Genomic DNA, 23,066 nt, shown 5'->3' with positions numbered 1-23,066 from the left:
CATGGTAATAGGTTCATGGCCTGCAGACATCATGGTCAACACTCCAGTTTTCATCTCTAAGGGGACCTTAATCATGTCCCTGTAGCAAATTAGAACCTCTCCTTTGGTACCTGGTATAGTTATGCATTCTCAGATATCAAGCTAAAGGGTACAGTACAGATGGCCAGGATACCCCCGTACAGGCCAAAGTGTTGTTTTAGGACAGGAATATGGCCTGTATCTTGCTGTGGAGGGCGGACCTACCCTTCCTTGTACCTTTGAAGCATCTGTACCACTCCCCTTGAGTCTCTTTGAGTCTACAGGATCACTGGGAGGAGCAATATGATGTGGTGATGGACTTTTGAATTGTATGGGACTTGTGGAACATGAACTGAACCTTCACTGATCCAAACAACCATGTGCCTCCAGAAGAACCATTGGCTATTGGCCCACAGAGAAATAAGGACTTTAACAAGAAACCAATATTCAATCGCCTCATATTCTGTCAATCTACACTGTGACAGGTAATTGTACAGGCTTGGCTGTGTATTGGGTCACCATAATGGAAAGGGCTTACCTTTAACCTGCTCAGTCATTGGTTCACTCTGTGAAAGGATGGAGTGCATGGGAAATGCTAGATCATGAACCAGTGATTGACCACCCTGCAAGAAGGCAGGGGCAGCCCAGGAGGTCTCAGGTGCAAGCAGTGCACCTGAGTGTTCAGAAGGGGTGAATCCTAGATCTACCCCTTCCTAGACCTCTTTTAAGGGTTAGGCAGTGGTGGCAGAAGTATCTCATCTGGAGATCTCTGCCTACCCAAGGACTGTACAGGCCTTCCTAAGGTAAGCAGATTCTTTTCCTTTTCCTGCACGTGCTGCTATTACATTTGAGCAGACCATCCCTCAACTTGCAACTCCTCCATTTCGTAACTAGTCTATACACATATAGAAGTGTATAAATGTATATAGTGATTTATTTCTTTAAAAGAACCATTAGATCATGTGTAATCAGAATCTAGAAAAAGATTATGTGGGAAATGAAAATATTTTATTTTTAAAGTGGAAGAGGAAAGATTGACATCGGACAAGAGTTCTTCTAGCGCTAGATAGTAACAGGGAGCATCACAAAGTCTACTTTTCTACTTGGAAAACAGAAAAAAAAAAGAATTAAAACAGTATGATAGAGAGTAGAGCTGAAAAATAGGGTGCATCAGACAGGGATAATTCACTGTAGCTGATAAGACATGAAGGCAGAATTAATTCCTTTTTTGTGCTATATAGTTTTGGCCATTCAGGAAAGATCTTTTTGTGGTAACTGCTAGCATTCTACGTTTCTTTTTTCTGTGAGATTTGTAGCTTTATTTTTTATTTCTTTTCCTGAGAGTAATAGGACAGCTTTAACAGTTAGAGAGGAAAAAAAAAAAACAAACACAAATCCCCTTTAAGTAGATCTAGCAGTATTTCAGAGGAGAGAAAAACAGCTGCTTCAGTGTTACTGAGAAACAGGAAAATCAGCTTTGCTCCCAATTTCACCAGCGGTGATTTATACCACTGCTCAATTTTTGCAGTTGCCATTGTTTCCCATGAAGTTAGAGGAGCATGTAATTTAAAAAAAAAAAAAAAAAAACATTCACCAGGAAATATTACATGTTATGTGCCATGACTGTTTTGACAGGTCAATTCAATTATGTGTTACAGATGAGATCAAACAAAATGCTAAAGATAAATGGTAGGGCACAGTGCCTAAAGTCAGCAGCAGTCAGGAGCCAACAATCTAAAAATAGTGATGGTGGCTCAACTGTTTAGCATGACTCACTCAAAGAAGGGTATTTACAACCGTGTTTTCCTGCAGTTCCCCCTCTTGACATAGCATTAACTTACTGCCTGAGGCCTAGCACTGAATATCTATGGATCATAACTGCATTAACAGGCTATTGTAATTACTAAAAATAAGAGAATTAGTAACATTTTTTTTCCTTATTTGTAGAGTCAAGATTGAAGAAGGAGAATGACTGTGTGATCATGCCCTCAAGTGATAGTATCTTATGCTAAAAATATTGACTAACTTGGACTTGACCCACATTAATTTAAATTACTTCTAAAGCAGCAAATTATTGTCTGCTTCTGATGGTAGTCAGGGTAAGAAAAATACTTTTTTTTTTTTTCTTTTGTAGTTGTTCCTTTGCATTGATAGTTATGAGGGTTGCTCTGAAAGTAATGCCTTCTATTTTATTGTGTTGGCCCACAATGTCAGAGGCAGATAGTGGTGGTATGGCAGTAGAGGATGAACAGTCTCAACAATATTTCATTAAAATTAGTTGCCGTGTAACACATGGCAGCAGAGGAGCAGTCTTACAAAATGGTATCTGACCTGGAATTGTGTGTGCAAGAAAGGTGTATCACTGAATACTTCCACATGGAGAAAAAAGGCATTCATTGATGCTTGTTGAATGTTTATGGAGACCAAACAGTGTATGTGAGAGCAGTGAGGCAGTGAGTGGTGCATTTCAGTGGCAACAGCTACAGTGGGCCCCTCTGCTGGTACAGATTTTTATGAGCACTGCATGCAGGCTCTTATTCATCACTGGTAACAATGCATAGATAACGGTTATGACTACGCTGAAAAATTGTATTTTGCAGATGAGAATTTGCTCTATCAGATAGCATTTTTATGCTCTTTGTATCCGTTGTAGTTTCCATGGACACATAGTAGTTCCATGAGACATTTTCAGAATGACCTATGTACTTCTCCATATATGTTGTGGTTTAACTTGGCAGGTAGATAAGCCACCCACAGTGGAAATGAGGACAGAACTGTGCATGTGTGTGTGTGTGGGGGGGGGAATAGGTAAAAACTGTTTAATAGGACAGAAAAGGAAGAGAATAATAGTAATAATGAAAGGATATACAAAATAAGTGATACAAAATGAAATTGCCACAATATGACTGTCGCAATCAGTTTCCAAGTGGCAGCCACTCTCCTCAGACCTGCTTCCCCAGTTGTATTGATGAACATGGTTTCACACTGTATGGATATACCTTTGCCTTGTTTGGCTCTGCTGTCCTGCTTGTTTCACCTCCTAGCTTCTTGTGCACTCTTAGCTTTGCTGGAGTATGCTGCCTGAGAAGCTGAAAAGTCCTTGACTAAATGGAAGCACTGCCTAACACCAACTAAAACACTAATGTTGAGTTTCTTCAAAATCCTATACACAGCACTATATCAGATCCTAGGAAGGAAGTTAACTGCCAGTGAAAACAAGGACTATATACTAACTTCTTTTAAAGCATAGTTCTGAGTATAGTGTAAGTTTGCTCAGCTGTACTAAGGTTCCTTGCAAACACTTATGCATGAACTAAGCAAAATATTTTGCAGATTGAGGCCATGGTCTATCACATTTTTTGAAGGAAAACAGTTTCTTCTTGTGGATATTGGATATGTAATCCCATGGTTTCAATGTTGGTTTGTCTTTCATGTCAAGCCAGCATGTTTTTTCATCTCTTTGAAATAACAATTCTAAGTGTGGAACCTAGTTCATTAAATCAAAGAGCAAGATTCCTTCTTTCTGAGGAAATTACCACTCCTCTGACTTTCAAATACCTTTTGTTGCAAGTGGGACTGATTTGAACAAATCAGGTCTCAGTTGAAAAAAAAAGCATCTTATTTTAGGAACCAGAATAAAATTACCATCCACAACTCCATATTTATTTCATTTTCACAGCTTATTGTTTCAGAGTACCAGCATCCATAGGTCCAGTCAAGCTTTGTGGTCAAAGAGAGTATCAAAATGTGCCCTGAAACTCAAGGAGTCATAAATTTTAATGAAGTTTCATATCAGTCCAGACTTAACTTGGCTAGATCGTCTCCCTCTTCTATTGACTCCTTTGAGCCATGGTTAAATAATCCTGTTCATTTTATTGTTCTTTGCACGTAATATGATTTCCCTTTTTCTTCTTCTTTTTTTTTTTTTTTTTTTGGTTAACTTCAAGCATGAAATGAATTTGGACTATATACAGAAAAAAACCCATGCAGTGTACAGTTTTGTGTATGATTTCACTATATTTAAATGATACCAGGCAACCAAACTGAGAAGATCAACCATAAGTTAAATTGTTACGGGTGTAATGGAGCATTTTCATGGCATTGGATTTGCATTTAATTTCAAAGAACCAATTACAAAGGTAACTTGATTTATTTCCAAGAAAAGATCAGAATAGAGCAGAAAAGAACAGCTCAGTAGAGAGAGACTTACAAAAGTTGTCCGGTCCAACTGAATGCCCTCTGCATGGCTAACTAAAACTTAAAGCACATTATAAAGAACATTTTCCAAGTGACTTTTGAACACTGATAGGCATGGGACATGCACTTCAAAATGCAGCTCACCTTCTTGGTTTCCAGAGCACGCTGCTGATTCATGTTGAGTCAATTGGCATACACAGATCACTTTCTGCGGAGTTGTTTAGGTACTCATCCTAACCTATACCTGTGTCCGTCATTGTTCAATTCCAGATGCAGAATCCAACATTTACATCTGTTGAATTTCATGCCACTCCTGAATGCTCAATACTGAAATGTATCTACATCCCTCCACAAGACCTCTCCTCCATCCAGAGAGACAACACCTCCCAGCTCAGAATCATCAGCAATCTTGCTCTTTATTTTATTCAAGTTTAAGGATGGAATTCTGTCCTGATTTTGGCTGAAATAAAGTTAACTTTCTTCCGAGCAGCAGGCAAAGTGCTGTGTTTGGGATTTATGAAAAACATGATACTGATGTTTTAGTTGGTGTTGAATAGTGTTTACATGAAGTCAGTTTCTCACAGTACTGTGCCAGCAAGAAGGCTAGGTGCATGCAAGCAGCTGGGAGGGAAAACAACCAGGTCAGCTAAGCCAAACTGACAAAGGAATATTCTCTACCATATCACATCATCAGGAGAGGTCAGCCAGGAGGTCTGCCACTGCTCAAAAACTGACTGGGCACTGGTCAGCTGGTGGTGAGCAATTGCTCAGTGTGTCACCTGTGTTGTTTACTCTTACCCTTTACCCTTTCCATCCCTCCATTTTCCTCTTAAACTGTCCTCTCAACTCATGAGTTCTCTTACCTTATTCTCTCTCTCTCTCTTTTTTTTTAATTCTCTCCCCCATTCCACGGGGATGGGAAGAGGAGTGATTGCTCAGCTGTATTCTGGGTTAAAACATCTGACTGCTTAGCCAAGCATCCTACTCATCCATGGTTTCATAAGATGATAGTTTGTGTACCATGATTGTCTTACACTGTTGACCATTATTTGATAAATTGAGGTGGTATGCAAAAGATAAAAGTAAAGAAAATTTTTTGAAAAACAAAAAACCCATCCTTCCACAATAAAAAAAACTTGTTTTCATTTTCATTGTCAATTGTCTTAATTTTGTATACTAATTTCTTTCTAATTTATACTAACATCTTTATGTATAAGTCTTGATATTCCATTTTCTCTTCTAAGTTGAATTCCATTCCTATTATTTTTTATTGTTGTATTCTTTTGACAACCTGATGCCTCAATGTGATATTTTGTATTAATAAAATAATAAATAAATCTATTTTTCAGTTGTGAATTGTTATATTTCAGAAACTGAAATTGTAATAGTGCTAACATGCATTAAAGAAAACCACAACAAAAACAAAAAGAACAACAACAACAAAAAAGCAAAACAAAAGACACAATATTTTCGCAGCAGTACCTATACCAAGCTGTTTTTATTTCACAGACAAAAAAAAAGTTTAAGAAAAGCATAATGTATAAATAGTAGTAATCCTCACCGCATGTCTGAAAAGCCCTTCATTGACGGAATCTACCCTCTACTCCTCTATAGCAAGAGATTTAAGAGGAGGTTCTCTGGAGAATTTCTCAGACTACTGGAATCCAGAAAGTATTATTCTGTGTATCTTATCTCATTTATATTAATTCATATATTGCCACAGTGTCCTAAGTAAGTACCCTTGAAATTAGTGATTTCTTTCCAGTTTTTCTTTAGCTGCTCTTCCTAAGTTTTCATCTTCCACATGTGTTTTGACTGTAGTGGGCTAGAGGAAATATGATACAGAAAGAAATGTAGTTTTTATTTGTTCTATTGTCAAGTGTGAAAAAAGTGATGGTATTTTCTTGAAAATACACTAATAGTAGTGATACAGTTGTTAGAACACTTCTTATTTACTTACTATTTGGAGAGGAGCAACATCCCTTTGATCAGCTTATTTCAATGTGGTCTTGAGAAGGAGTGCTACACATAGACTCATACTTTTATTGCTTGTTGCAGTGCATAAGGAAATCAATTTCTTAGAGGACAGTTGTGGCTGTACGTTCTCTATTATTTCTGCTATTTGCAGTTTTCAATAATATTAATGATTCATGCTGTCATTTTTCAGTGTTACACTAAATGTGACCTATCCTACTGAGAAAGACCTTCTCGAATCAAAGATCTGCTTAGGTCAAGCTGCAAGCACTGGCATGCTATATAAGCACAATTTCATCAGCCAAACAGTTTTGGTGTCCAGTCAAAGAAATGTTGGAGAATGCTCTGACCATTGAATGATGAATAATAACTTATTTGTTGGACTAACAAGATAGCTTGCAATAGGTGTAACAGTGATAAAAGAGTTCTAGATATAAGATTACAAAGTCATTATATATACATATATAGAAATGGTGAAGTTTTTTCAATCTAAAACTGCAAAATATATTTTGAAGGGATAACAATGGTAAAATGGCAGCAGCACACAGATATACGAGGCTGTGCAGTCTCATTTTATTTATTCAAGGACAATAATAGTGTTAGATTGGTTGACACTTTTTCTTAAAATTAAAGGAAAACTCCTGTGCATCCAGCATTTAAAAAAAAAGAAAAAGAAAAAGGAAAGAAGAAAAGAGAAAAAAGAAAAAAGAAAAAGGAAAAAAAGAAAAAGGAAAAAAGAAAAAGGAAAAAGATGAAAGGAAAAAGAAAAAAGAAAAGGAGCTGTTACCTCTGCAAATTACTTGGTTCTGTAGCAAGAATTCTTTTTTGTAAGATGCAAGGATCTTGCAGCAGTTATTGCTGCTTAGTCACCCAGGTTTAGTGATTATGACTTTTGTGTTGTTAGTTTATCCCATCCAGCATTTATTCTTCAGATAACTTTATTCTTTTGCTTCACACTCTAATCCACCCAATCTTCTTCTGTGTTCAAACATCACTCATACACCCCATTACCTGTAGGAATACTGTGTCTGCCTCTAAAAGAAAGTTGCCTGGAAATTTAGGTTATTAGCATAGATTTGACATTGTGGTCCATAGTGCTCATCTAATATGTCCTCATAATTCTATAGCCTAAGCCTTTATAATTCCAATTCCTTTGAAACTGAAATTTAAAAATAAAAATGAAAAATGGTTATTTACAAATAACTGATACTTCTAGGAGTTTATATGTACAAGAGTTAATGAGGATATTGGAGATTATTTTTTTTCTGAAATTTGTTTCATTTTTTATTGAAATAAAAAAAAAAAAAGAAAATTAAGTTTGATAATCCTATAGCAAGTAAAGTAACATTTTCTTTTAAGTGATTCTTCCGTATTGAGGCAGTACTTCTTTCAGCATAGTTCCCTTTGAAACCAAACATATAAAGAGGTAAAATGGAATGACAATTATCACATGGAAGCCACTGAACCAGAAATTGCCATCAATGAACAAATGCCTATCTCTTTTGTGTGGGGTTGAATCATCTGAAGTACTGTGTCTCTCATTTTCAGACTGTCAGTGGACACTCTCCAAGGTCATGAACCTGTTGCACTACATGGCAAAAGTCCACTGTTACTCAGTACAATTGATAATAAATCTGTTTGAATTTTCTTACAATGATTTTCAGATCAAACAATTGTAACAGCTGAATCCAAGGATGAAAAACTTTTTTTTTTCTTTAACAAAGTGTCTCTAATGGGAATAGACACTATTTTGTTTTGAATGAGTGCATTGTTGTAATGTGACCAAAAATGTGCTTGTTAAATGACATGCATTTAAGGATCAGGAAAAGAGAAATTAGCTCTTAGGTCTTCTCTCCACCATTAAAACTATGAAAATGTCTTATGAAGGATTTTTTTAAATCTTACATTTTAATTAAAAAAATCATAATTTCAATATGATTAAATAAATTAAATACAGCACTTTTCTTCTTTGAGTTAACCATATATGTTTAAAGTAAGCTGCCATCTGTATTAAACATACAACAGCTCTGTGAAATATGAAAAAAAGGTCACAGAATGTCATTTCAATTAAATTGTTATTCCTGGTAAATTAATCTTTAACACATACTTTCAGATAGGTAGAAAATTTAACAAGTAGTTCTAAAATAGTATATTGAAAATTAATTTTATACCTGATATACAAATGATTGATCTGGTTGATTTGTCTTCATTTTTTGAGTCTTATTTCAAGTTTCATGCTTTCAATTTAAAAAGTTAATCTGTTACACCACTTGTGGCGATTTGAGAACTATAATGAATTACCTAATAATTAAGGCACATCCTGAATATTTTCTATTTATTTCACATGAAATTATCAATGCAAAAATTGTAGAGAAGAGGAAAAAAAATTTTTTTTTCCCTCCCTGGCATTCAGTTTGAACCTAACCTCAAGTTTGACATAATTGCTGGAGACGCCGTATATCCAAACTTTTTAATAGGTGACAAATTCAGATCTGGTTCTCTTAACCTTAGTGGAATTACATGTTGAGAATAAAATTTAATTGTTCCATTAAAACCTCTGAAAAGGCAAAAATGCTGATCTACTATAAAAATCTGAGCACTAAAGCTGTTTTATTTTAGTGAAGGTAGTAAAATTGACACTATCACACATTTGAAATGAACAAATTCTGAAAAATTAAAATGCATTAGAGCAAAATGAAAATCAGTTCTCCCCCAATAATATGATTATATTCCTAATAATTAAAATACTTCATATAACACTGAGGTTATTGTTGCATTTAGGAATAATATTTCTTATGCTTTTATTACTTCTGCAATTTTCAAAATGTTAATGTATGCTTACATTTCAGGATCAATTATTTTATGTTTAATTATTTTTCCTGTTCAGATATTTTACTTTTTGTTGAATTTTACTGTGATAGCAAATAATTCAACCAGTAGATGTGACCTTGATCTTTAGCACAGAGGGGATAGTTATTTATTCACATAAACAGGATTTTACATTCTAAATTAGACAATAAAAGTCTTGCTGCATTCTGACAGTATACATTACTATTTCTTATCTTATAAATGTGGCATTATCTCAGTAATATGTAAATATCAAAGGAAATATATGGTTTTTAAAAGTAGAGAAAAAGTTGAAAAGCAGCAGGATAATGCGAATGCATTTCAGATCTGATCTTATAGATATTGCTTGATAAATTGCCTTAAATATAAAGATTGCGACAAAATTCAAATAGCAATGTAATAGCAGGCAACACAGAATATTGATTATTTTATTATTTTCTTGTTTTACTTTTTAATATATATTTTTTTAATATATTAACTGAAACATCCATAAGAAGATTGTTTTGGGTTGGTTTTCATGTCTAATTTCTTTCAGTCATAATGTTTAATGAAGAAATTCTTTGTTTTTTTAATTAAAAAATATGCAGAACTTTGAAAAACATATGTTTAGACTTTGCATTATGTGTAGCTGTCATTGCACAGATTTTAAATAAATAAGTGGTATTGCAAAGGAAAATGATTCTGTGAATTATAGTACAAATCCTTTACTGAGCCACAGTCAGTACCTGGAAGGGACACGCTTACGTGTTAGATACATAAAAGCTGATGACATCATGAAGTCCTAAGTGTTGAGGTCAGGAGGTTATTAAAAATATAAGTATCATAGTTTTGCATAACTTCATACCAGCCTTTCTCTGATTTTGGTCCCTGAGTCTGTCCAGCCTTTCCATAAGAAGAGTCATATAAGTTTACTGCTATTAACATCTTCTATTCACAAAATTCTAACATTCTATGCAGACATCAGGGCCACTGCCTTCACTGCCTTAATTAGTGTGTAAAGAGGTTGAAGAGGTGCTGTAGTTTAATCCAGAAGGTGGGATGGGGAAGGGAACAACAACAACAACAACAACAAAAATAGAGAAAAGAAAAAGAATAATAATTATGACAAATATATATATGAATGTACATAGCAAGTTATGCCAGCCCCCCGAACAGCAGAAGAGAGCCAGATGAACTTCCACCCCCTTCAAAACTCCTTCCACATTGTGTCACATGATATGAAATACATCTTTGGCCAGTTTAAGTCAGCTGTCCTAATTCTGTTCCCTTCCAGCTCCTTGGCCCTTCACTGAAAACAGCTTTGGCTCTGTACAACATTGCTTAGCAGCAACTATAAACCCTGGTGTGTTATCAACATCATTTTTCTCCTTGAGCCAAAAACACAGCATCATACCAGACATTCTGAAGAAAACAACTTAATCCCAGCTCAAACTAAGACAAGAGATAATTAGTTAAATATGAAACTAAAGGATTATATATGGATGTGAACACTGGCAGTAATATTTAAAAAAAAAAATCCTCCTTTGAAATGTTTTCATTTTTGCTTAGTGGCTTTTTAGAATTCTACATAATCAAATAACTAATTTCCCTGTCATCCCACAGGCTCTGTAGCCTAACATTCATGGTTACCTACTAGAATTATTCTGGAATAAACCATTCACTTTGTGTCCAAGTGAATTTCTAAAGATAACTTTTCCCTGATACTCCTCTCAGTATCTGCTACAAAATATGACTGGAGAAGTAGAGATATAGTCCTCTCCTGATATGTTAGCAACTATGAACTTCAAAAGCATTAAATACTGTATCATTGTCACAGTATTATCTAAGGGTCTGTGTCTGTGACAAGGGGGACAGGCCCGGAAGGAAAAAAAAAAAAAAAAAGAGAAAAGAGGAAAGGAGAAAAAAAAAAAAATTGTCGGCGGATAGGGGCCGGCCCTGGGCAGTCCGGAGGCTAAAGCGGCAGGGAAGCCATGGACCCGCACCCTGGGGAAACAAAGGGAAGAGGGGAAAAGCAGGGTACTTGTAGGCAGATCTAACACAAAAAACAGCGGCACCGATCTGAGGAGGAACAACTAATTTTACTAAATATATCAAAAATGAGGCTAGTAGAATTGTGACAGAGAGTTTACAGGCTGAAAATCTTACACAGTAAATTGCAGGAGGACCACGTGATTTCTCCGCCAGGCAGGAAGGAACAGACCCCACGTCTCCCAGGCGGCTTCACCACCCCCTCCCACACAAAGACCCCTGGGGAGTGCACCTCCTCCCCTCCCCCTCGGAGAGCCACACACCAAAAAAGGCAGTTTGCAGTAACCAGGGAATTAATTCTTTAACTGCCCGTGCTTTACATGATGTAATGATATGGAATACCGACAACAAAAATCACAAAACCATAACAATCATAATGACCCAAAGTGGCTCCATGGTTGATTCTTAGTTTGACCCCTCCAAAAATTCATATGGAAGAATTAGATACCTGACCTACGTCTGACTGCATTTTGCAGTCTACAGAACTAAATGGAACTGGTAAAAACTGTTCTAAATGTGAGGCAGGGGTGTTGTGACTGATAACTGACCACAAACATATCCCTGTAAGAAGACCTGGGACAAGCCCGGTCTTATCACTGACCCTCACAGTGAGATGTCACAGCTACCTCTCCATCAAGAAGACCCTCTGGACTAAACAAAGTTACTTGTTGTCTATGTAATAAACTAGTGTACATTGTTTATCAAGTCCTTTCATTTGAATTCTTTTTGCTCAAGATTAATTACTATAGTCCTTCACATAGCAAAGAAAATAAATATTTGGTGGGGGTAATGCAAGTAACAGCAAAAAATTCATACTTTTTATTCCTGAATGACTGCACTTGCTTACTCAAGCACTGCTTAATTTACATTTCAAAAAGTGATTCTGAAAGATAAGAAATATTTCAGAGGAAAAAAAATAAAAATTTCTTCTGTGAGATTGTGAAATTATCTCTCAGTTATTGTTGTGTTAACAACAATGAGTTTAATGGTAATTAATGAGAGACTGTCCACTCTTTCCCTATCTTGCATTCATTTTTAATGATTATTCAAACAGAATGCAGTATTACATATAAAACATTTAGCCTAAGAAATTTAGTCTATTAAATTTTATCCGACACAAAACTTGAGGTTTTTATCTTACATAATTTCCATCATGATCAGTGCAACAGCTGTTCCTGAGGTCGCAGGTTCTATTGCACATTTATTTCATGATAGAATTAATTGTATATAGGAATTGTTACATTCTCTCAACAGATTGTTCAAATAACATACTCCTAGTAAACACATTTATTTTAGAATTAAATAATTTTACCCGGCATGTCTGAACCTTCTAACAAAGTATGTTATGCAGATTCAGAAGTCTACCTCCAACTGGGACTGTATTGTTGCAGAAAGGAAAAAGGAATGAGTTCTCTAATTTATTTGGCTACAGAGGAGAGCAAGCTGCAAAGAGAATATCCTTGAAGTTTTAAGATGGCAACAACAACAAAAAAAAAAATCGATTGTTCTAGCAAGCATCGCATATCACACTTGGAAATATCAACTTAGTTTTCTATAAGTCATTAGAATAAGCAAAAATTCACTCACAATTTCATCTTAAATATTTATTACAGAAATAATTGCTAGATGTAATAACTTGCTTACATTATCTTATCAAAAAATGACTTAGGAAGAACACTGAGACCCTTTAATGGACGATGACATTAAAGATAGTTACGGAGTAATATACATATTTTCTAAAACAGTGCATGTACCTGTACCTGGTAATTCTTAATGTATAACTTTAAGTTATGAATAGCACTACAGAGAGCGATATAATTTGATAAAGAATTATGAATACAAATCTGCACATACAGTGTAAGTAATTTCCCTACGGAAACTGTTTTTTTCTTTTTCCTAAGGAGACTAATGACATAATAATAAACCTCAATAACTCAGTTTGAATGATTTGTTAATGTCACAAGTAGCCCCAAATGAGATTACAGTTTCTTCTGTACATTACAAGTGTATGTAATTTTTATAAAGTGATGTAAAAGAAATCATTCTTTCTGATCAACACTAACACTTAAAAAATAAATGCAAATAATATTTTCTCCTTGAGTTTTCTGCAAATTCCTCTCCTATCTCTTCTCCCCTTGATTTCCGTTATTTTGTCATTCTACTATTTCTTCTACTTCCTTCCCCCCTGTCCTCTATACTTCTCAGTCTTCTCTCGCAAATATTTTCAATCAAATCCACTTACTGGCATGAATATCCCCAGGGAGGAGTGTGAATCAATAGCAAATTACTGTTATTCAGAATGTTCAACAATCTACTAATAAAACAATTGAACACATCCAAAAAAAAAAAAAAAAAGATATCCCTTTGCAGAATCAAATGTATATAAGAATGTTGTCTAGGGACATATCTGAGACCCTTCCGCCTTCAGCCTCTCATGCAAAAAAAGAAGGACTTGAGTAATACTCTATGGTGTTCATTCCCTTTCCATCAATTATTTCTTATATGAAGCCTTAAAAATGAGAACATATTTTCCTTCTTCACTCTGTTTCCCTGTTTAATAAGTTTCTTTCTCTAAAAGGAAACCAGACACAAGTTTGATAGTTTTAGTGGAATAGGCTCTGAATTCACTCTAAACAGGTTAGTTTTCTTCTTTCAATTAACAATTATTAGAAACACTCCATCTTAAGCTAGTACTCAATATTTGATGGCTTTATTTCTGGTAGTATACTACAGTATTTGAAATTGAATGTTTTTTGCTATTAAAATATTTTTGCTCCTAATAATTTTTTACCATTTAAATTTAAACCATTTCTTCAAATGTGGAAACATTTGTGTGAAAAAACATGAAATGTGGAATATCGCATCTGAGCCATCAGAGCTTTCAGATCAAGTCCATTTGTCAACCTGATCAAACAAGTCCCGTCACTAAATCATGTGTCTTAGTGACATGTGCATAGGTCTCCATATAAACCTAGAGACATACAAATGTGGCAACTCAACCACTTCTCTAGGATGCCCATTCCACTTCCTTGTGACCATCGTTTGTGTGAAGAAATTGTTCCAAATATCCAATCTAAACCTCCTCTGATGCAACCTGAGACTGTTTCCTCATGTCCTATCGCTTGTCCCCAGAGAAAGTATGGAAAGTATGGAAAAGTTTTAGAGCAAAAACAGCTCCTTAAAATATATTTAATAATAAGCAGAATAATCATATTTATTTATTTGTTACATCCTTCTAGGTTAAAATGTGGTAAATTTTAGGAGCCATGTGTTTTTGTTTTTTTTTTTTCAAAAAAAAAAACTATTTTTTTTTTTTGGAACCTGTGAAGCTTTTTAAAGTAGCATAACAATGTAGTTCAGTCACAAATATTATGGTTTTCTCATGTTTATCTATTCTTGTCTATAAAAGTCTTTTCCTGGATTGTTGGCACATCAAAGTAACTACTACATCTGCTGTTAGAGGCACAATGTAGTGAAACACATTTTTTCCATTCATTTTAGTTAGTTAGATTACGAATAGGTATGTCCTCTTTTACACTTCTGTTTTATTCAGGTAGCTAATATTTTTGGGTCTAAATTCATACAGGTGAATGGGAGGTACATATTTTATGTCACATAAACATCTATTTGATTGTTCCAACAAAGTTACCTAAAAGGTTTTTTTTTGTCACAATGTAAGTTGTAGGCAGAAACTACACATCCACAAAAGACAAAAAGGAGGAAAAGATTTTCGGAAAGAAAAAGTATTTCAAAGGTTCCCTTTCTGCAGGCTGAAAAGTTGAAAAATCAGCAATGAAAGCATACTCTCATATTTACTTTTCTTGTTAGATTTGTTCAAACTGGTGGGTGAAAAGTAGAATAATTTAAAGATCTGGAAACACAATCCATGAGTCTTTTTTTTGTTGTTGTTAAAAAAATCCACCAGAGAGTATCTTCTTCAAAATTCAATTCATCTTCTTGAGTGCCGGTGTTTGCTTTGGGAGCTCTACATTATTGAATTGTATAGTATATGTTTGAGGGTATATAACTCCCTGTCTCCCTTGTGTCTGAAGAGTCTACACATGAACTATTCTACCTAAAGGCACATATAACATTCACCTCAACTTGTCTTCTAAGTGAATGTCAGAGTAGGAGAATCTGATTCAAGGAAACATACAAAATAACATCCAGTATTTTTTTGTAACTTGCTCCTTTTTTTTTTTTTTTTTTTTTTAACAGAGCTAGATGATATCATCTTGAAGAAGAAAAAATTAAGACTTCAGAACACAAATAAAGCATTTTTTAAGCCAGAGCTCAAATAGTGTCCTGAGCAAGGAGGAAAAAGATAATTTGTAGATGATTTTAATCTGGATATAGTTTTATTAATTTACTCTAGTTTGGGAAATATCTAAAATTATTTTGCAAAACGCAAGTCATTACTTCTTCTGAAATCAATTCCATGTGGGAAAGTGTTAACATCACTTTCTTTTTCTCCACTGTTAGTATCTGGTCTATGAATCAAATTTCTCCATTCCCCCCTAAAGTGGAAATCAAAGAAATAGATTATTTTTCTCCCTTTATTCCCAGTTTTCAATACATAGGCTTAATAATCTGTAGAAGCAATTGAATTCCCCACTAACAGATTCCATTCTGCAGTGGAAATTTGTATCCTCAAATGAAGTGATCTTCCCACTATACTTAGCATTGCTGCAGCTTCACTTGAACATTTGTGTGTATTTCTGGGATCCACACTACAAAAAGAATATTAATATACTCGAATGGATACAGGGAAGAGTAAAAAAACTAGTAAAAGTTTTAGAAGACATGTTATTTGAGGAGATGCTAAGAACACTTTTATTGCGTAATCTGTAGAAAAGAAGGCTAAGACATGCCTTTTTTTTTTCTCTAAAACTTCCAGAATAAGGGAAGTGGAGAGGGAGGTGCCAGTCTCTTCTCCCTGGTAACCAATGATAGGACATGTGGGAATGGCACAAATCTGCACCAGGGCAGGTTCAGACTAGATAATAGGAAAAAATTCTTTACTGCGAGGATGCTTGAACACTGAAAAGGCTTACAAGAGAATGTGTTTGATGCCCCATGCCTGTGAATGTTCAAGAGTCATTTGGATAAAGAAGTCAGGCAGTTGAATAAGATGACCTTTGTAAGCCCCTTCCAAGTGAACTACACTATTCAACTTCTCCCATCCTTTCTGCTCTCTTCTCTTTTCCTCACCTCACCTTGCCTCGCCTCACCTCAACTCTTGCACTCTCTTCCATTCTATTTTAATCATTTTATATATCTTCCAAAATAACTCACAGAGCTTCTAAAATGATAAAACACGGTATTCCAATCAACAAGTGTTAAAAAAAAATAAGTTAACTACAAATATTTTTGTATGTGTTTTGTATTCACAAATGCTTACATATGCATGACAATGTAAAATGAAAAGCCATTCTACTGAATAGATATCTTTAGAATATTAGGACAAGAGGTTGAGAGAGTTGGGGCTATAAAGAAGAAGGCTCTTGCATCATTCCAGTATATAAAGAGGACCTACAAGAAAGATGAGACTCTACCAGAGTGTGTGGTTATAGGATGCAAGTGATAAAGGGTAATTATTTTAAACTGGAAGAGAGTAAATTTAGGTTAGATATTTGTAAGAAATTCTTTTTAGGTATGGTTGCATCCTGGAACATTTTGTTCAGAGAGTTTATGGATGTCCCATCCCTGGAATTTCAGAGCCAAATTGAATGGGATCTTTCACAGCCTGATCTGTTGGTAGGTGTCCCTGCCAATGACAGAAGGGTTAGAACTCAATGATCTGTAATGGTCCCTTCCAACTCAAATCATTCTGTGATTCTAAGATTCTATGACTCTGTGATTCTACTACTGTGGAGAGTATGGATCCTTTGAATACAAAGAATTCATAGTATGTTCATAGCTCACTTGTTCTGGTCACTCTAAAAGGTTTTCGGTTCCTTGCAAAAGGTTGGTAAACTCTGCTCATCTTTCTTAAATGACAGATTATAAACAAGGTCTGTATGTTGATGCAGATTGTTTATTGTTTCATTGATTATTTATAAGTTGAAAAGGAACACGTTTGGACAGTGTGAGAGATTATATGATGATCAAAGTATATTTAAAGTTAACATAAAGATTGTCATCAAATTACGTAATTTCAAAGAAAGTGCACAATCTCCCGTTCTTTTTTAAAACTTGTTTGTTCTGAAGATATTGCTATGAAATTTAAATATCTTAAGTTACTTGGAAATATGATCAGATTTAATTTAAATGCTGTTTTATCTATTATTTCTATGATATTATTTTTCTTTCAGGAAAAAGCAGCTTGCATTCAATTCACAGCCTTCAAAAACTGTTTTTTAATGAATTTCAATACTTCTTTTGATTTGTACGTATATTCTTATGCATTAAAGCCAACATAAAATTAATCTATGCAATATACTAGGTAATATAAACATAGAAACTCCTGATTTACCCAGCACAAATAGAGAAGGTGAAAGAAATCACTATGCCTAAAGCACTTTGCAAAGTGAATCAATCTTCTCAAATCCCCAAGTAGACTAGCACAGTCTCTATGTCTAACTAGAAAATTGATCTTATGCAAAGATGAAAAGAGGGTTTGACTGGCAGGAAACTGTTTATACAGATTCTGAAATGTCCTCAAGAAACAAAGGCTAATGTGCAGATTTTTTTTCAAGTCTGCCTTTCCCAGACGGTGGCAGAGGAAGAGAAATCCATAAAGGAACCAATATCTTAACTGCAATTTTAAACACGGAGTCACAGTTTTGACACTGTACAGGTTTCCTGAGATGTAGTGGATGTCCTGTCCCTTGAGACATTCAAGGTCAGGCTGGACCAGGCTCTGAGCAACCTGATCTAGCTGTAGATGTCCCTATTCATTGCAAAGGAGTTGGACTAGATGACCTTTAAGGGTCCCTTCCAACTCAAATGATTCTACAATTCTATGACAGTCATATACACCTTAGTGTTACATAGTACTTCATTTGGAGATTCATTAGCTGTTATGCAGTAGGTATTATAACCTTATATTTAACTTCATGTATTGCTCTAAATGCCTACTTACTTCTGGAGCTTGTAAATCTCACAGAATGAGTTCACAGTAAGTAATTGTGAGAGAAGCAAATAATAGAATCAAAAAGCAGGGACTGGGAAAATGACGTAGCGTCCACTGTAGGAGAAGATTGGCTGTGAGACCGTCTAAGGAATTTGAATTTGCACAAGTCCACATGAACTGATGAGATTCATCCAAGGGTCCTGAAGGAAGTGATGAATTATGTTGCTAAGCCAGTATTCATCTTATCTAAAAAGTCATGGCAGTTCAGTGAAGTTCCGAGTAACTAGAAGAAGGGAAACTTAACTTCCATTTTTTTTAAAAAAAGGTGTAAAATCAAGACCCAGGGATCCACAGGCTAGGAAATCTCATCCTAGTGCCCAGCCAAATCATGGAATTGATACTTCTGAAAACTATGTTAAAACAAATGGGAAACAAAGAGATAACTGATGAGAGCCAACATGGCTTCACTAATGGCAAATCATACCTAGCAAATCTGATGGCCTTATAGAATGGGGTATACAATGTAGTCAGATAAGGGAAGACACACTGTCATTATATATCTAGGCTTTTGCAGAGCATTTTAATGCTGTTCCACACAAAATCATTGTGTATAAAAAGAAGAGACATGGATTTGACTGATGGATAAGAATTTGGCTTGATTGTTGTGATGAACAACAAAATGACCAGATGGAGGTAAGTAACAAGTGGCGTAGCTTGAGGATTAGTAACATACTTGTCAACAATATCAGTAGGGTTGATTGTATAATCAGCAGACTTACATGGCAAGCCTTTCCACTGAAAAAGGCTGAAATGCATTTAAAATTTTGGATAGAAGCTTAAATATGTAAAACATTATCTATCCAGCTAATTTTACTCCGTTTATCAATTATCGTTCTTTTATATTCTATAGTCATAGAGTATTTGTGGCTGTGAGACCTGAGGATATTGGCCAGACTTTTCCGTAAGTAAAACACATTTTTTTTTTACGAGATCTAACAGTATGTCTGGAAATAAGCAAATAGGATTTATTGCAAGATCTTCTTCAGGACTATGAAAATATGTTACCTTCCTAAGACGTATAAGAAGATGTTAACTCATCTATATGAACTCTGTTCTAAATCATAGAATCATAGAATGGTTTGGGTTGAAAGGGGCCTTTAAGATCATCTAGTTCCAGCCACCCTGCTACAGGCAGGGACACCTTCCCTTAGACCTGGTTGCTCACAGCCTCATCCAGCCTGGCCTTGAATGCCTCCAGGGAAGAGACATTCTCAATCTCTCTGGGCAACCTGTTCCAGTGTTTCATCACTCTCACAGTAAAGAATTTCTTCTTAATATCTAGACTAAATCTACCCTCCTCCAGTTTAAAGCCATTTCCCCTTGTTCTGTCACTACCGGCCCTTATAAAAAGCCCCTCCCCAGAGTCCAGAACTGGACACAGTATTCCAGGTGGAGTTTCACGAGAGCAGAAACATGCATTAACAGGATGCTTATTTAAATATTTTAGCTACTTTGAAGACAATATGAGCAGTTATTCCGTGTTTATAACTATGCTATGTCTCATATAGGCTGAGTTCATTTACTGCCAACAAAGCAATTTATTCTATACAATCTTGTTGCTATCAATTGCCCTGTCGTATTATCTAGGATTTTTCTTTGTATCTAGTAAGTATTACTCAATTTCATGATAAGGAATATAGCTTTCTGTGCTTTTTTGTTGCTGTTGTTGTTTCTTTTTGTTTACTTGCAAGTTTTTAAATTTAATTTAAGGCTTATACTATAGGTCCAGAATCTTAACTGATTATTCATATAAAAATGTGGATTTCTATCCTTCCAAATGATTTTAATAGTGGATCCTTAGAGAATATAGACTTGTAATGAATATATCTCTAAACTTCTGTATTTCCTATATTAGAAATATTTTACTGATATAACTACTATATAGATGTTCTTATATACATTTTAAATGTAGGGCTACTGAAGAATTTTTTTTGTTTGTTTTATTATTTTTGTGCTATGAAAATGGCCCTGTTTTATGCAGAAAGGCTGAGGGAGCTGAGCTGGTTTTGCTTAGAGCAGAGCAGACTCTGGGCTCAGTGTGGCCTTCCAGTGCCTGAGAGGAGCTTATAAAGAGTAGGGAGAATGACTTTTTATGCAGTCTGATAGTGATGAAAAAAGGGAAATGGCTTTAAACTAAAAGATGGGAAAAGTAGGTTAGATGTTAGGTGGAAATTCTTTACTCAAAGAGTGGTGAGGCACTGGAACAGGTTGCCCAGAGAAGTTGTGGATGCGCCATCCCTGGAGACATTCAAGACCAGTTTGAATGGTACCCTGCACTGCCTGATATAGTAGGTGGCAACTCTGCCCATGGCAGAGGGGTTGAAGTTTGATGATCTTTAAGGTCCCTTTCAACATAAGCCATTTTATGATTCTATGATTCTATGCTTCACACTTCTGTTCCTTTTTTTTTCGGTTTTTTTTTTTTTTTTTCTTTTCTTTTTCTCATGTATGCTTTGACTGCTGTGGAATTCTCAGCACAATATTATATAGACATGTTTGATCTCAGTGGCTATTTCTGAAACTCCTACAGATGAATTCAAATTTGAATGCAATGCTCTGGGCACCACATCCATAATTTAGTAATCAGATCTGTATTTATTGCAATAACCTTGACATCTCTTTGAAAAATTTGTTACATTTTGTACGTATTCTAATATATAGAATTATATAACTATATGAATTTAATGCTGAAATTCGTGTAATCATCTCCCAGTATTTGTAATCGTGCATATTAATGACAGTTCACTACTGTTTTTATTATGGTTAATAATCAAATCATAAAATTTGTCTATTGTAAGAAACATCCACAAGACATACTTGACTATAGGATTTCAAAGAGCAACTTGTAGTAGATCTTATTTAAATTAAACTTAAACCCACGATTCACAAGAAATACGCAAGGGCAGAATAGATTCCAAAGTCTTGAAATACAAGCTCAAAATCTAACTTACTTGACATTCAGTATCCTACTCATATGTCAACAGATGGTTTCAAACTGTTACAGAGGTTGAATTTCTTTGACATTTGAGGCACTGTGGTCTTTAACATCTGCTGTCCCCTGATATGTGCTTGACAGCTCATTTCAGAACAGGATACACAATATTGTATAGGAATTTTTTCTAGTCTTTACATCTGGGAATAATCTGACCCACAATATGTTATACCTCACAAAGTGTTTTCCACTGTCGTATTTTACCTATTTTTCTTTTTCTGTTGTTTGAGCATCTTCTAACATTTACAATTAAAGGTCTAATCTGCTATAGAAAAAATATTTATTTTCACAATGTCTTGTCCTTTTCCAGTGTTCAAAAACAGTTAATAAATACAGATTTTCTTGTACAGATCTCATTTGTTATGAGCAAACTACTTCAGCAATAATGCTGATGGAAGTTAATAATTCTGAAAAAAAAAATAATGTTAAGATACCAGTTATTGAACCATGGTTTTAATTTCCACGGTTTTATTGCCGAAATTTCTTTACCTTCTTTTCACAAAATAAGAGGGAGGATCCAACTAATTTAAAATAGGAAATGAATTTTTAAAACAGTATTATGTAGTCATGACTCACTGCCAGAAACTTATGCCAGTTCTGATGTCTTCAAATTCTCTGGAGAATATTATTATGTGATTGCCTTGAGGTGATCTAAGACTGCTCTGCCATTTCCTCACTTGTCTTCACTTACTGATCCTCATGAAAATTCCCAGCTATGAATGAATGATTTTTATTTTTTCTTGCCAATCAATGAACTGCTTCAACACATCACAGGGATTGCATCAGCACTGAAGGTATAATAAGAAAGATGGAGAGAATGCATGGTAAGGGCTTCTGGGAACATGATTATATTTAGTCTTATCATTTTAAGCCAATTGTAAAGCCATGTGATGGATTTCTCCATTATTTTGTTTGATTTGGAAAATAATCTTTCTGTTAGTGTTTCAGAGCTGTTGAAGGAATTTTTTAATAACTTGTGGCATAATAAAAATATTATTTTGTTGCAGTTTAACTTTAAAGCAGATTGTATATTCCACTGGTAAACACACATAATCAACATTTGAGCTTCACTCTTACCTTGTGTTAACTTGTCATGTCAAATTAGTTTGTTTCTCTTCAGATTGTTGCCACTGTTTTTGCTCTCAGGCCCATCTCCTTACCCTTTTTTTCCCTTTTCCCTTTCCCAGGACATGGGTCCATGGGTCCTCCACCCCATTTGTCATGGAACCGGGCTGAACGCCCGTAAACCATTGACATAACTTTTTCACACCTTCTACTTTTAGTTTCAAATAAATTAATATCTAAAGATTTAAACAAGTAGTTTGCGCAATAGTTTGCTTAACAAAATACAAATACCTGTAATGAAGACAGAGACACTTAGAAATAATAAACCAACTGCAATTAAATCTACAGTCAAAACATTATTATTATTATTATTTTTCCAAAAGCAAAATATAAGAGGAAAAATATAGATAGAAACTTGTTAGGAATACAAAGCATTAAATTATGTTCCATGATTTCTGGATTACTGGAAAATAACATGAGAACTGATCAAGAGTTCTAAACATACAAACTTAAGAAATTGGGTTGTTCTGTAGAATTTTATGGATATTAAAGAATAAAAGAAGTAGGAAACATGAAGATTAGCATATCTTCTACTTTCCATTACTACCCCAGTCTGCACTGACACCAAATTCATTTGATTAGCTTCCTTCTTCTGAAGAAAACTTTTTTCTGTTTGTTTAAACTAACTAATTCTTATTACTTCCATTACTTACAGATTTCAGTAATCATCATCTAAAATGACAAGTGACTTTTTACAGAATAAGATGAACAAATACATCTGGAATAGGAATCCCAGTAGATTAAGAAAAA

The sequence above is a fragment of the Numida meleagris genome, chromosome 1, assembly GCF_002078875.1.
Source record: "Numida meleagris isolate 19003 breed g44 Domestic line chromosome 1, NumMel1.0, whole genome shotgun sequence".
NCBI classification, from domain to species: Eukaryota; Metazoa; Chordata; class Aves; order Galliformes; family Numididae; genus Numida; species Numida meleagris.
Note: the sequence above shows the minus strand (reverse complement) of the source record.